The sequence below is a fragment of the Pinus tabuliformis genome, chromosome 3_2, assembly GCF_031772625.1.
Source record: "Pinus tabuliformis cultivar Carrire ecotype Pingquan chromosome 3_2, CPIR1, whole genome shotgun sequence".
NCBI classification, from domain to species: Eukaryota; Viridiplantae; Streptophyta; class Pinopsida; order Pinales; family Pinaceae; genus Pinus; species Pinus tabuliformis.
This window is the reverse complement of record NC_142302.1, coordinates 237,649,449-237,663,806: the sequence shown is the minus strand read 5'-3', so window position 1 is coordinate 237,663,806 and position 14,358 is coordinate 237,649,449. Positions and strand designations below refer to the sequence as shown.

The 14,358-nt window shown below is 38.8% G+C and overlaps 1 long non-coding RNA gene across 2 annotated transcripts in view; it reads left to right on the top strand.

The window, feature by feature from the left end:
• Window positions 1-14,358, top strand: part of LOC149180577 (uncharacterized) — a 350,426-nt gene that overhangs the window by 65,534 nt on the left and 270,534 nt on the right. For both annotated transcript variants that reach the window (XR_016256951.1, XR_016256950.1), the window contains exon 3: window positions 3,804-3,882. This is a non-coding gene — a long non-coding RNA (uncharacterized LOC149180577). The remainder of the gene's footprint in view (window positions 1-3,803; window positions 3,883-14,358) is intronic.

Genomic DNA, 14,358 nt, shown 5'->3' with positions numbered 1-14,358 from the left:
TTTGGTCAAACAACTTACCCATAGAACCCCGTTGTGCTCCCACTAGTAGAATCAAATTTGGATCTCCACGATAATCCATCCCTAAGTATGGATGCTTCTTGATAATGACATGTTGTCACTCAAGCTAGCTGAAAAATGTAGGGGAAAAAATGAATCTTGACTAACCAGCATGTTGAGCCATCAATTCAACCCACCTCTGCATACGTGGATCTCTATGACCAGCCACACCTAGTGTCACATGTTGTGGTTGCATCAATGGGATTTTCTCTAAGGCAAAAGAAATAAAGATCAAACCATAGGAGAAGTTATTCGTCTTTCTACTTTTTACCTTAGTCAATTGTTCTTTCAGTAGTGAAAGTAAAGCCTCGTACTAGTTGAAAAATTTTCGCTCTAGATACTCCAGTGCATACTGCATATAATATCTATTCGCCAGATGTAGTGTCATGTTGCCAGCCAATTTTGTGATCGTAAAGAGGATCGTTCTTAAAGGAAAATCACTTACATCCCAGATGTTTATTTTTCCATCCCTGCTAGGCTGTGTACCTGTCTGACAAAACTGTCTGATGTAATCTCTCACCGATTCACCTCCACGGGAAAATCCAGAAAGTGAGATGGGGACACCTCGCCTTGAGAGTCCGATAAGATAGTAAATGTCCTTAATAGTAATAGGTACCATCTTGTCCCTAATGTGAAATGTCTGATCTGTCCGATCCCATGCACAAATAAGGAACTGCAATAGTTCTATTTGTTGCCTCATTCCAGACAACTTAAAGTATTTGAGTAACCCGCAATTCCTGAGGGCCTCAACTGCACCCGGGTTATTTAGGGCAACCATGTCTTGTTCTTCATGCTCTCTTTCTCACCATGTAATCAATATTCTGATCCGATAAAAGCTTGAAACACAATCATAAGATAAATTAGGATCCTTTCCATGCAAAAAACAAGGCAAATTTTGGAGCAAACAACTAAAAGCAGCTTGGGAAATGCGCTCAACACAGCCTAGACACAGAGATAGTGTGTTGTAGAGCATGCAACCTTCTATCTGGGTGCTCTTCATTGCAATTTTCGATGTGAATTCTTGCGTTGATCCCAGGGCAAAAAAATGAAACCCCAAGGGCCCCAAAAAGCCCTAAAACTTGCATGAATTGATAAAAGAATGGATTGAAAGAAAGTAGAGAAGTTTAGTTGCTACCTAGTCTAGACGGCTTGAGAAACGGTCCATAAAATCTTTCGTAATCAGTTGGTGAAGTTTGAGGTAAAAACTAAGCTCAAAGAAAAAAACTGAATGGTAAGCTCCAAATGGTAAAAATGATATGGTAAAAACTTTTTTTATGTTTATTTCATGTTAATTAATCGACTAAACATTAGTATTTTCCTATTTTTTCCTGTGACACTGATATTTTTAATCCATTTGGTGATGTTTTGAGCAGGTTCACAACTGATCTGCAAAATTCAACATGCTCGATTGTAAGTTGTACTTTTGACCACAAAGCACACTTTTATCTCTTTTTCGAGCTTTGTTAAAAATGAAAAACAAACCCCCTTGGAGTCTTCTTTAAGCTCTTTTCAAACGCTCTAAACGTGAAAAGATTGTCGAGCACTTGTCCTTTCCAGCTCATTAATGGATTGGAAATGATATCTCTCTTGTAGTATTTTACAAATTTTTGGACTTGAGAGATTAACTTATGAAAAAGAACTCGTGGAATTTTCTTTTTGTCCCTTTTCCAATTCTCCAAACATGAAAAGGATTGAGTTATCTTTGTCATTAAACTCGTTAAAAACATCAAATAGTGATAAACTTATCCATCTAGACAAGATCGAGTTTCACCTTTGCTAGACTCGTTAAAACATCAAATAGTGATGGATTCACCCAAAGGGTGAAATTATACAACAAGCATATGTTATCCTCTTCAAGCTTGATAAAAATAAAGAGGTACTAGTCAACAATGACTAGGGAAAATGGAAAAAGGGGAAAACCACTTTATGGTAGCAGGTCACTCTTGAACATGACACTTTCACTCCATCACCATGACTATTTGGGTTGGGTTAGTAGATTGATGGTTATCACATCGTTGGTCTATCATACCATCCATTGCTTGTTTTGGGTCAATGCTACCAATTCACTTTAGTGTTGCCGACATGTTCAAGAGAAGTCATCCAGTCAAAATCCATCTTTTGCAATACCATAAACCTTCATTTTCATGACTGCCATTCCTGAACCTTGTGTCGTCAGTCAAATTCCATCTCTAAAATCACTACACTCATTTCATGTCGCTGATGTAGGATACATCAAGGCCCTCCTATGATGAGTTGCTTCTTGTCGACATCAACTCATTATCCAAGAAGTTGACCTAAAAACACCCATTCAGTACCTTGAGGCTTGCATGCATCAATGGCAGGTTTCTCGCTTTTGGTGATAGGCATACATCAATGGCCTTCGACCAAAAGACTTTGTATGGTGTTCGACATCAAATCATCCATTCACACCATGCAGAATGTACTGCAGTACCTTGAGGATCATTATCATTATCAGTGATTTCTCTCGCATCTGTTAACAACTTACATCATTGGCTGGTAATCAAATGGTGTCTTCCCATGTTTGACTTCAGATCACATATTCACATGGTTAGACTCATACTTGAGTGAGTAGTTGAACGAAATTGAAGACCCCGGATCTAGTTTCATCCATCCGGGCTGCGATATTAGGAGTACTAAATCATATGTACAATGGCTTTACATTGATAGTCATTCTGATCATGGGTCTATATCTGTAGATGACTGTTTATGTACATGTAATGAAAGTTTATAAGTTGAGCATGGGTATGCCTTCCCTCAGCAATTCATGTAAAATCAAATATCATGATATATGTATTGTAATTGATGCAGGTTACCTTCCACTTCAATACCTCCTCATTACATCATAAAGCATTTCATTCGACATTGGCATATTTTCGACTTCATGCTTTAGGGAGCAACTGTTACAGATCCATTTGGGCACATCAAATCCCAACATTCAGATTAGTGTTTTAGGACTCATCAAACCTAAAATCAGTTGTTTCATGCCCTAAACAAGTCAACCGTTTGAATGCCTCGTTCCCAGATAGTTTCATGACTTGAAGACATTCATAAATTGCCTCTAGAGGGACCAGTGTAGGTAATCCCTTATGAAGGTGCATTGCAAAGCAGTTGAGTCCACTGCCAGGGTGCTCTCCAGAGCACTTAGGCATCCTTTCACCTGCACTCGACGAGAATGAGCGAAAGTCACATAGGGTTTGGGGAATATTCTTATCTTTTGGATTCATCTAGAAGTTTCCCTGTCTTATCAACTCCTATGAGCTCGAAAATGGATGAGGAACGAGTTAAGGATCATCCTATCCTCTCATCCCTTCCTCCACAGAACTAATTCTAAGTATGGAAGGCCATTCAATGTCACCATTAATGACAAAACCTCCTTCATCTTCCTATAAATTGACCACTCATCTAAGTGATCAGGGGCTGGATTATGTTGAATTGTAAGGAGATAATTCTGCTATGAGACTTGACTTTGGAGAAAATGATGTGATGCCACAAACTTGTGTTGCTTTTGATGTGATATGTATGGGATCCAAGCTAGAGGAATGACTTTGAATCAGACATTGATGGTTGTAATTCCTGAATCTTCTATCTAATAAAGTGTTTGAACCTTTTTCCATATGATGTGTTCTTTCATAATGCTTATATGTATGAATTGCTTCTGATTCCTTTCATTTATATTCAATGGGTTGTATGCTTTGGTCGGTTTTTGTCTTCTTTTGTGTTGACAGGGTACTTTTCAAGTGGTTTAAGTATGGGAAGGAGCGATGGAATCAATACAAGGGAGACGAGAGGAAAGTAGAACTACAGGTAGGCCTTCTATCCTCTCTTCTTATCTATTTCTTATAGGGAAAGTCTAAAACACTTTAAATTGTTGTTCTAGGCACAACTACTTGTCTAGTGAATTAGTATTTATCTGTAGATGCTAAATTCTCCAAAACACATGGTTTCAAAATAGATCAGTGATTCAATGTCAGACAAGCGAGATGGTAGAAGGAGAAACCTTCAAATAACATCTCAACAACTCTGTGATTGAAAATCATACGGTCATCTGAATGCCTAACAGCATATACAATGTAACTTTTTGTCACAGCAATAAAAAGTTCGATTTTTTCCCTAGGAAACAAAAGTTATCATTCTATTTTATTAATAATATACAAAATATTTACATGAAATTCCAATTGTAGCTTACAATAAGGATCCAAGACTACAGTGGTTAAAAATAATAATATTAATGTTTTCAATGCAAACTTAAGTAGAATTATACCTTAACGAACCTTTATTGAACCAAATATGTTTAAAATTATAATTAAAACTCTATATATTTTAATTTGATCATGGCTACTATATTTGTCTATGACCAATGGAAAGTTAAAAAAGAATTGAGAGCCAATGGGCTAGAACCTAATCCCCATATTGAATATTTGAATTGAGATGGATGATTAATTAGATGGACTTAGTCGGTTAATATATATTTAGAAAAGTTTTTGTTGTTGTCATGATAGCCCATGATTCTCCATATTTTAGATGAGTTCAATGTTGGATTCATATTTCTTGTTAAGGAATTATAATTTGTCCAAGAATATCTAAATACCTATGTTATTCATTAGCTACTTATCTAACACATTAATGATCTTGGAGATTTAATCTTCCATCAAGTAAACCACTATCAATTTAGTCATTCAATAGAATCTCCCTGTTTGAAGTGCTTTGTGTCTCAACTTTGAGAAAATATTGTATTGTGAATCCATGACATAACTTCTACATTAATACATTTGGAAGAGGTGTTTCCTTGTAACAATCCCCAATTGATTTTCCATGTAAATAAAATAAGACCAAGGTCATATGACATGTATTCGAAGTTGAGTGGTGGGAAAATATTATAGTGGGCATCACTTGTGGATTAATAATGGCTATGGAAATTAGAAAAGAATCAATAAATGGAATTTAATTATGAAAATAAAGGGAAGTATGAGAAAAGGAAGGTGAAGAAAAACAAGTTTGCATGTAAAGGAAATTAGAGGAAAAATGAAGGAAATTGAAGAAAAAAAGGAGACCAATGATAAAAAGGCATTAGAGAAACAATTCATAGCTTTTGGCTTAGATTTTGGTCATTACAACTTTTTGACAATTTTGAGTTTATCTCTTGTTCATTCTCTTACACACTTAGAGTATTCTTGGAGCACTCTAGCATTCACTTGGATTAGAGAAAGCAAGTAAAGGACAAACAAGGAATTGGTGGGAAGTTGAAGAGAAGGTTGGATCAACAACTACAACTATATTACTTTGTAGGTAACAGGTTGCATGTGTGATTTCCTTGCTATTTTTTAGATGCATGGTATATGCATGTGGTTCCTTGGTTATGTGTTGTCATTGGCATGGACATTTTCCTAGATTGACATTGGTTTCATCCTTGCCTTTCCATTTCCTATATAGCCATCTTTAGTGGGTTCCCCATTTGGTTTTTTGATTGGTTTTCAGGTTCCCTTCGACCATGTGCTGGAACAAATTCTTCGGAGCCCTGAAATAGCTTGGGTTCCCTAGATGTTGTGGGTAGAGTTACTAGTCCCTCGTGTTATCACTCAGGTTGTTCCCTGCCTCCTGAAGGGAATACGGCCGAGATAACCACTAACCAATCTTTTAGCTGTAGGTTCTAGCCTACCTACAACCAGAGAGGGCTCTCTCTTTATAATTTATCTTTTTTTTCAAGTATTTTAGGCTAGTTATGATGTACAGGGTTTTGTTTTTTAGTTTGTTGGATGGTGATTTCCGGCAAAGCTGTGATGCAAGTCCAAAAATAGTCTATACCATTGGGCAATGGAGTCAATGATGGGGTACTGCTGAAAGTTTTTCTCGGGTGAATGGTAATGCTACAGAGCGAGATAGGCAATTTTGGAACAATTTTGAAATCTGAAATTGATGGGGTGAAGTCAGGTAATGAAAGGAAATCAAGAATCTTTCATTATGCTGGCCAGGGGAGAGTGCATGGATATTATCAAGGAGCAATGAAGAATTCCTAGGTAATATTCAAAGTGAAAGAATCAGTGCAAACATGAGCAACTAAGAATTCATATTTATGACTAATTCTGAAGAATACATCGTTAATAGCAGAGATTGAACACAGGGTGCTTTTAAACAAATCCTGGGCTATTCTTCTTCTCTGTTACCAAGATTATGGAAGATATATGGAATTTGCAAACATAGAAAACATAAAACATAGTTTAAAATAACTTATTGATCCATAGAATGACACAGGAATTCTGTAGCAGGTTCCAGAACCTCAAATCCACATCCAGATGGTCATCAACAGTGAAGTTCAAAAAATTTTGTATTAAAATAGTCTCAGAATTTACAGTGCAGTCCAGAGAGAAAATCACCAACCCTAAATACATATTATGGAGAGGTACTTATAAAAAAAGGGAGATACAAAATATCATGAAGATAAGTCTTGAATTCATAATTTCCTTTACCAACTCTTAAGAAGTAGTAAATGAGGGAATAAATGCTACAGTAAATATGAATGTGCTAGCTGTCCAATTTGTCAAAGGTATTTTGACTTTCTGGGATGAGTGAGTCGGCTGGTTGTTGCGCATTCATTCTGCATTTGCTGCCTTGATGTTGCTATGTTGCTTGTCGATGTCTTGGCCTTGTCATCAGTGTTTGATTTTTTTGCATTTACGAGCTGTAGTGACCATTGCATTTTTTCTTTGTGTTGTTTTTTATCCTTTGACAAGTGGACCGTGCCTCTGTAATTATCGACCTGTAGCTAACCAAAAATAAACAAAATTACCTGAGTAATGTCTCCAGCATTCCTTTCCACCAATCCTCTGTAGGCAACTAATGTCTTTTTATCTTTATCAATGTTTCATCAACTTCAGTGTATTTATAAAAGTTGGGCTGGACTTCAAAAATATGGTTTATCTCATGTTTAATATAGAATAGATTTTCTAGTTTGTCATAAAGACTCTGTCCAGAGGGAGGCCCTATTTCTTCTAAGGTGCTTGAGGATGCTGTAATTTGATTGGAGGCATAGTTGTTTACCCTGTTGGCATATTGCTCATGTGATAGCAGTCTTCCATCACTGGTTAATAAACTGGGTATCCCTCTGCTCTGTAATGCTACAAACTTTATTCTAAACTCATTTACCTCTACTTGCATTTCTTGGCATTTTCTTTCCAGAGTTTGCACAAAATTCCTTAGGGTCAGCACCCTTTTCACTAGTAAGATGGTATCTGTCCTATTCCTGATACCTATTGCCGCCAACTGCTCTTTGGTATGAGTGTTGAGAAATTGGATCATTATATTGGCTTGCTCAGGCATATTTCCTAAAGATGTTCTAGCCTTTTGATTTTCAAATTGAGCTAAGCCTATCAATTCCATTTGCTCATGTATAGTTTCAATGGATTGCCATTGGAGAATAATGGATTGGCCAATTTTGGCCCACAAAATTTTCTTGACTTCAGCTAGAGTCTTATCAAGAGTAAGCTCCTTTTCCAGCTCCTTTATCCTTTTCTCTAGGGTTTTTACTTCTCTTGTCTTCTCAGCTACATCCATCTTCGATTTGTCATATCTTACCTCAATTTTGGCCATCTTTTCTTTGGCCTCTTTCAATTTTGCCATCTGTACTTCCAGAGCCTTTATTTCTTTCATCATTTCCTCCATACTCAGACTGGCCTCTTGCTCTACTGCTGCTGTAGTTGTCGCTGAAACTACTGCTGAAGTTGAGGCTGGAGTTGAGGTACCTAGTATTGATGTTGGATCAGAAGGAGGGGCTGCTGTGGTGACTGTAGGAGGTGTAGTCTCAATAGATATAGTTGTTTGTGCTGGCTGAGAGGCCAACTCTCCCTGTCTCCCTTGTAGTGAGGCCTCCAAGGCACCCTCTGTTTCTATCAATCTTTTATGCATCCTCATAAGCAAAGTAACCACATCCTCCTCTTCCTTTTTTTGTGCTACTTCTATGGTTTGAGGATGAATTGTAGGTGGTAGCCTGAGTTGTCTTCGGAGGGTTGCTATGTCTTCCTCTTTCTTTTTAATCAAGGCCTGAATGCCCTTAGGATCCTTGGGATCGTGTCCCAATTCTATAATAATCTCCTCCAAGGATTTGATTCTATTATCCTTAGCCATTGAGGAAGCCTTCTCTAATTCTAGCTGGGCAGAAGTATTGTGCAATGAATTTTGCAATCTATGAGCCAATAATGTTTTGTCTGCCAAGGCAGAATATACCATTTCACCGGTTTGTTTGTGTAATTCAATCTGGTCCATTGGATGGATATATTTGGAAAGCACTTCTAGATTGGTTCTGATATAGTCAGCAGCTGATTTTGGTTGCTGGATTGTAGGTCTGAAATGGCTGAGGGTCATTTTCCCTTCTTGGATCTCATAGGCTGCCATTAGTCTTTGTTGATTGGTAGGAGCCATTCTTAGCAGTTGGTTATAAAGCTGGAACCTTACTGGCTCATTCCTGGCCTTGATATCCGTGAATGCTTTTTTAATGTCAGAGCCCTGTCTGCTCTGTTGCCTAGTGGATGTAACCTCCACACCTTGTTGTCTCTCTTGCTCTGGCTGAAAGGAGCTAGCTGATGTTTCCATGCTTGGGGGAACTTGCTGTTCAGTTGGTCCCTCTGGAAATTCTTCTTCTGAATAAGGATTTAATCTTTGTCTTTTTTCTCCTTGCTGATCTATAGATGTCTCTGTGGGTGTCTCTTCCTATCTATCCATTTTCTTGGCCCTTTCCTCATTAAGAGGAGTCTGTAACACAAGGATTTCAGTTGCCTTTGCTTGTGTTGAAGGGTCTTTCCGTTGAATTTGTTCATCTGTTGAAACCGACAGGTCTGCCATTGTCTCTTACTACTCAGAATGGTGCACTTGCTATTCTGAATGCTGCACCTCTTTTCCTTTAGATGTGTCTGCTGGTGGAGCAATTACTTGGGCAGGTTGTTGGGAGACCGTGGCAGATGAGGTGCCTTCTCCAAGGTGCCGAGGACCTGTGAAAAACACCTGTACAAAAGATTCCAGGTCAACTGATTTTTCAAGGTTTTTGATTTCTCTTTTTGTTATCTCCTCTTCAGTAAGCTCTTCCACTAGTGTGCCCTCTACCCATTCTTGTTGATTGGCATATTGTCCAATTTCAAGGATTCTGTGGTGTACATACCTTGTGAGCTTGTTTTTAACTCTTCTACAGCTTATGAAATGTTTAGGGTCATAAGGTGCCCAATGGAAACTTAGTTTGAGCTTAAGTTTCTCTCTCAGAATAGTGTCAGCATCCTTCCATGCTTCTTCCCTTTTATTAAAGATAAAGGGGCCCAATTGATGTCTTATTTTATTTCATTCCTTTTTCCTAGCACCATAGAAGTGAGTTAAATCTGCACTGTTGAATTGACGATAGTACTTCAAGGCAAAGAGTCTCATGGGGACATATTTTGGCAATCTATAGGGGGCTAATTCGCAGCCATAAATCCTTATTACAGTGTGGTATTGGTATAAGTACCAGTCACCAATGCTGTATCCCTTTGAGAGATGTAGGATTCTCTGCATTTCAGCAGTGAGCCTGGGAGGAGGATTTGTTGACAATAAGCAAGTGGCTGGATAGAAAAAAAGGTAAACGAATTAATAGTATGTGTATGGGGAGTAATTAACATGATGGAACACCGAGGACCAAAATATTACAGACCTTCGCTCCCCCCTAGCATCCAATTTTTTAAGGAAAACAGGGAAACTATCTGATTGATAGTACAACAATAAATGATATATATATGAAGTATATTTTAACACCCTTTCCCTCTCTAAGTTCATGAACTGCTCATGAATCTTGTTAGCTGTGAAGGTGTCATAGTCATACTTGACAGCAGGGGGCTGTCCTAGAGTAAACATGGACATCAAAGCAAAGACAGACTCATCCACAATTTCACTTGTTCTGAATCCCAGGATGTAGGAAATCATATCTATGAGCATTTTTCCATCCTCAGTAAACCAAGCATGGTGATAGGGGATTGTGAATCTGGAGTAACACTCTGGTGGCATAAACAGTTTGGCAATTCGATCAACTTCTGCAGAGGACAATTTTGAGGCTTGATCCAGTAATTTTCTCATGGAAAGGGGGACCAAAGGCTGAGTTGGCTTGAATTGCAACATCTCATTTATGGACTGAGGGGTAATGTAAAAGAGGACATTTCCAGTAGGGTCCATCACTGCCCTTTGAGAAGGCTCTTAATTAGCACAACATTGATGGATGAGGTCAGGGAAGACATTCAGTGAGGGCAGGTAATATATAGGCATGTTGGATTCCCATATTCCAAACAGGTCAGCATTGTTTCTGAAGTTATTCCTTATTTCACAGAGAGCCTGAAGGTGAGGCTTGATTCCCTCCATATCATCAATTTGATAGTCTCTGTCAGCAAGAGGTATCCACTCTAACTCTTTATGAGGTGCATTTACTGGTGCAATATTGAGGGATACTGGAGCCTCCATGATTGACTGTGATTATAGTTGGATTTGGCCTATATTTCAACAGAAAACAGAGTCCTGACAATGGATTTTTTGACAGGGAATTTGCAGTTTGAGTTCTGTGCGAAGGTGCCCCTGCTGAGTAGAGCTCAACGGGAATAGAGAGTATGCAGGGCTCTACAACAAGGAAGCTTTAAAGGAGTGGAGATAGCAGGGATTTTGCAGGTTTTTTAGTGGTTTTGCAGGTTAACAGGAGCTGGATTTCGAGCTTTAGTGGACAGTTTATCAGAGTCACAGAAATTGGCAGGTTTTTGCTCGAAAATATGGTTACTGAGTGAGGCAGAGCGGAGGAGATTGCGGGTGATAATGCTTTTGAGTTGAATTTAGCTGTATTGGTGATCTTTTACAGAGAAATTATGAAAAACAGGGTTTATGGGCGTTCCCGGGTAAATACCTATTTGTTTGAAACTTTGCTGTGGAATGGAGTTGCAGGTAGAGCCGAGGAGGTCGGGTTGCAGGTTGAATACGCCTGGGTGGCAGACTGGGACGTCAATAGCAGATTGGATGTAATTCTCATGCACAAACTTTCACCATTGGTCGCATAAAAATAAACAAAAACATCACTTTCGTGAGTTTTAACAAAATTTGTGGTTTTCGAACTTTTTGGCGATTATTGTGCTGACGTCAGCATGACGTCACCTGGTCTTGTAGCAAGGTACGACGGGTGACGTGGCGGCTGACGTGGATGGGTGACGGGGCAGCCACGACGGACTGTACAGTAGAATGGGCGCTGGAGTGGTGTATGACATGAGCGACGAGGAGTACGAGCGGTAAGCGGTTTCCATTGGACCGCTTTTGGTACGGGGATGGTTTCTGTCAGAGCGGGCCCAATGCAATCGAAACAGGCCATGCATCCCCACATACGACGTAAAAACCGCTTTCTATCGGGAGCTAACCCTCATACAGCGGGGCGGCTCCAATATCAGCGTGAGCCGTCGGATCTGCAGGGCTGGATCGGAGGGTTGAGAGGATGCGTAGGTGCTGGTACAATATGGCGCGGGGACCTGCCCGTATTTTAATATTATAAAATATCACAGGGGTTAAAAACTTTGGGTTTATGGGTTTTGTGGTTATACGGGTGGGTGTGGTTATTAATTCGACCAAATATCAAACTAACCCCATGGTTTATATGCGCACCAAGGTTTGAATGTGTGGTATGGTGGGAGGGTTTTGAGTGGTTATTTATTTAACCTGCGGTTAAAATAAATCCCAAGGTTTATACGCAGAAGGTTTAATATAAAGTCCTGGATGGACTTAATATTTCCTGAAAACTATATTGTATGGCTATATTTGCCAAGGGTGTAGGGATATTTATATCTTTTGGGCTTTTATATAATTTTTTGTAGAATAGGGGTAGGAAAAATGATTCAGGGAGCTAAATAATAAAGTTAAATGTTAATATGACTTTATGGAATGAAACTGTAAAAGCAAATGCTAAGTTTATAAAGTGAAAACTTAGGCATAAGAAAATGAGAGGAGTGTGGAACGATGATTTTTACACAAGAAATGTGGCTCCTTTTCACTAAGTAAACTTAGAATTTAACTTAGCATTTCTCATAGAAAGAAGTGAAACAGGACTATTGGGCAGATCCCAAGGTCCTTGAGGGGATGTTAGTAAAATATTTCTGGGGGAATGATGGGGGAATTAGTCATGCTTCCATCTCTATGCAACCAAAAAACTTCCATGGTCCTTGTATCATTGATGAGATGAGTCCTTTCTTGATAAGGCAAAAGATCACAACCTTGTTTCTGCAACCTCAAACTGCCTACCCAGCCTATACCTAGAATTTTTTATTCCTATTGATTGGGTGCACTTGAACTAGCAAACCCTGAAGTTCCTCTTTTCTTTTGACTGCCCTCCCATCTAGGTCTACCCTTATCTCTTCCAAGGGCCCAAATTAAGCAATTGGGCTCCTTATTTTCTCTATTTGTCTACTTATCTGCCAAGATTGAACTGTTTGGACATATATTCTTTCTCTATTCTACAACAGCAAATTTAAATATGGAATGGTCCAGATCGAACTGTTGGGCCATCCATCAAGTGTGGTAAGCAACAATATTTGCACATTGTGGTCTTGCAAAAAGGATAGCAGTGGCATTTTGACTGGCCACTTTCCCGGTCTTTTGGTTTGGGGTTCATTTTTATTATTTTCTCTAACCAATTCATTTTTCTTGCCCTTTGATTATTCTTTTAGGGCATACCCTCTTTTCATTTTTTGATTTTCCTTATCTGTATACAAAATATGGAACCTTTGCAGCATTAAAGGATGAACATATTTGGCCCTTCCATAGTCAATCATGAAAAATGAAACCTATTGGTATAGGAACCTAACAGTGGCTCCACTTGGGGATGGCTTTTCCTGGTGAAAAGCCAAGAATAGCAGGTTAGATGACCTTATTCTTGGTCGGCTGCTGTAATTTCAGAACTTCGTTGTCCTGGGAACCAATGATCTGCACCTTTGTAGCATGTATGCACTCCTCATGAGCTGATCTGTGCAAAATTACAGCTTTGTCATTGCTGGTTTCTCTGAGTGCTTATCATCATCTTTATAAATCCCAAGCTTTCTTCTTGATCTCTTGTGGTAAATTCAAAATTTCACACAAAAAGTAATGTACTTTCCTGAATTTTCCTCAAAATCTGCTGCATCTTGTTCCTTATCTAATTGCTGTAAATGAAAACTGGTGGAAATACAACTATTTATGTATAATATACAGTTGTGTTGTGTTGATCAAAGGGAATCAAAATAATGCTTGAGCATTCACCCATTGACTGGGCCTTCCTCAGTATCTGTGCCATCCAAACTCTTTAAAAAATAGGTGTTGCTACCTTGTACTACCTGAATAACAAATGGTCCTTTCCAAAGAAAATCAAATTTCCCATGTTTCCCTTTATCTTCCCTCCTAGTGTCCCATCTCAGCACTTTGTTTACTATGAAGAAATCTTCAGCTTTTGTTCTTTTGTCAAAGATCTTTTTGAGCTTATCTTGTAGAACCTGGGTTCTCTGATATACTACTTCTCTTGTCTGCTACAAGTGAATAGTTTGATTGATCCTTCTCTGAATATCATTAGGCTTTGCTTGTATTTCTTGCAGCAACTTGATCACAGGGATTCCCAAAGATGAAGGGAATCTTGCCTCCATTCCGTAAACCAATTCATATGGACTTGTACCAATAGATCTTTTGGTGGTCAATGTGTCTGCCCATAGTGCATTCACAAGTTTTTTATGCCAATTCTTTTTATTCTCCTCCAAGACCTTTTTAATGATGTTGATGAGGCTTTTGTTGGATGACTCAGCTAGGCCATTAACTTGAGGGTAGTAGGCTGTGGAGTGGGCCAAGGTAATGTGGTATTTATGGCAAAAGTTGATAATTCTTTTGGATATGAATGCAGCAGCATTGTCTGTAATAACTTTTTTCTGGACAGCCAAATCTAGACAAGATGTTGGTTTCTAAGAATTGCATGATGATTGAGTCGTTGGCTTGCCTACAAGGGATGGCTTCTATCCATTTGGTAAAATAGTCTCTGGCAGTCAAAATCCACTTGTGTTGGCCAGAAGAGGAAGGATGAATTTCAGCAATGAAGTCTAGACCCCATTGTTGAAATGGTCTTTCAGTTGAAATAGGTTTAAGGGGCAAAGGTAACAGCTTTCTCTCGCCTTCAAAGATCTAGCATTTATGGCATGAAACTACAAACTTTTTGACATCAGCAAACAGGGAAGGCCAATAGAATCTAGCCCTTAGGATTTTATCAGCTGTTGACTTCCAATACAAGTGTCCTCCACA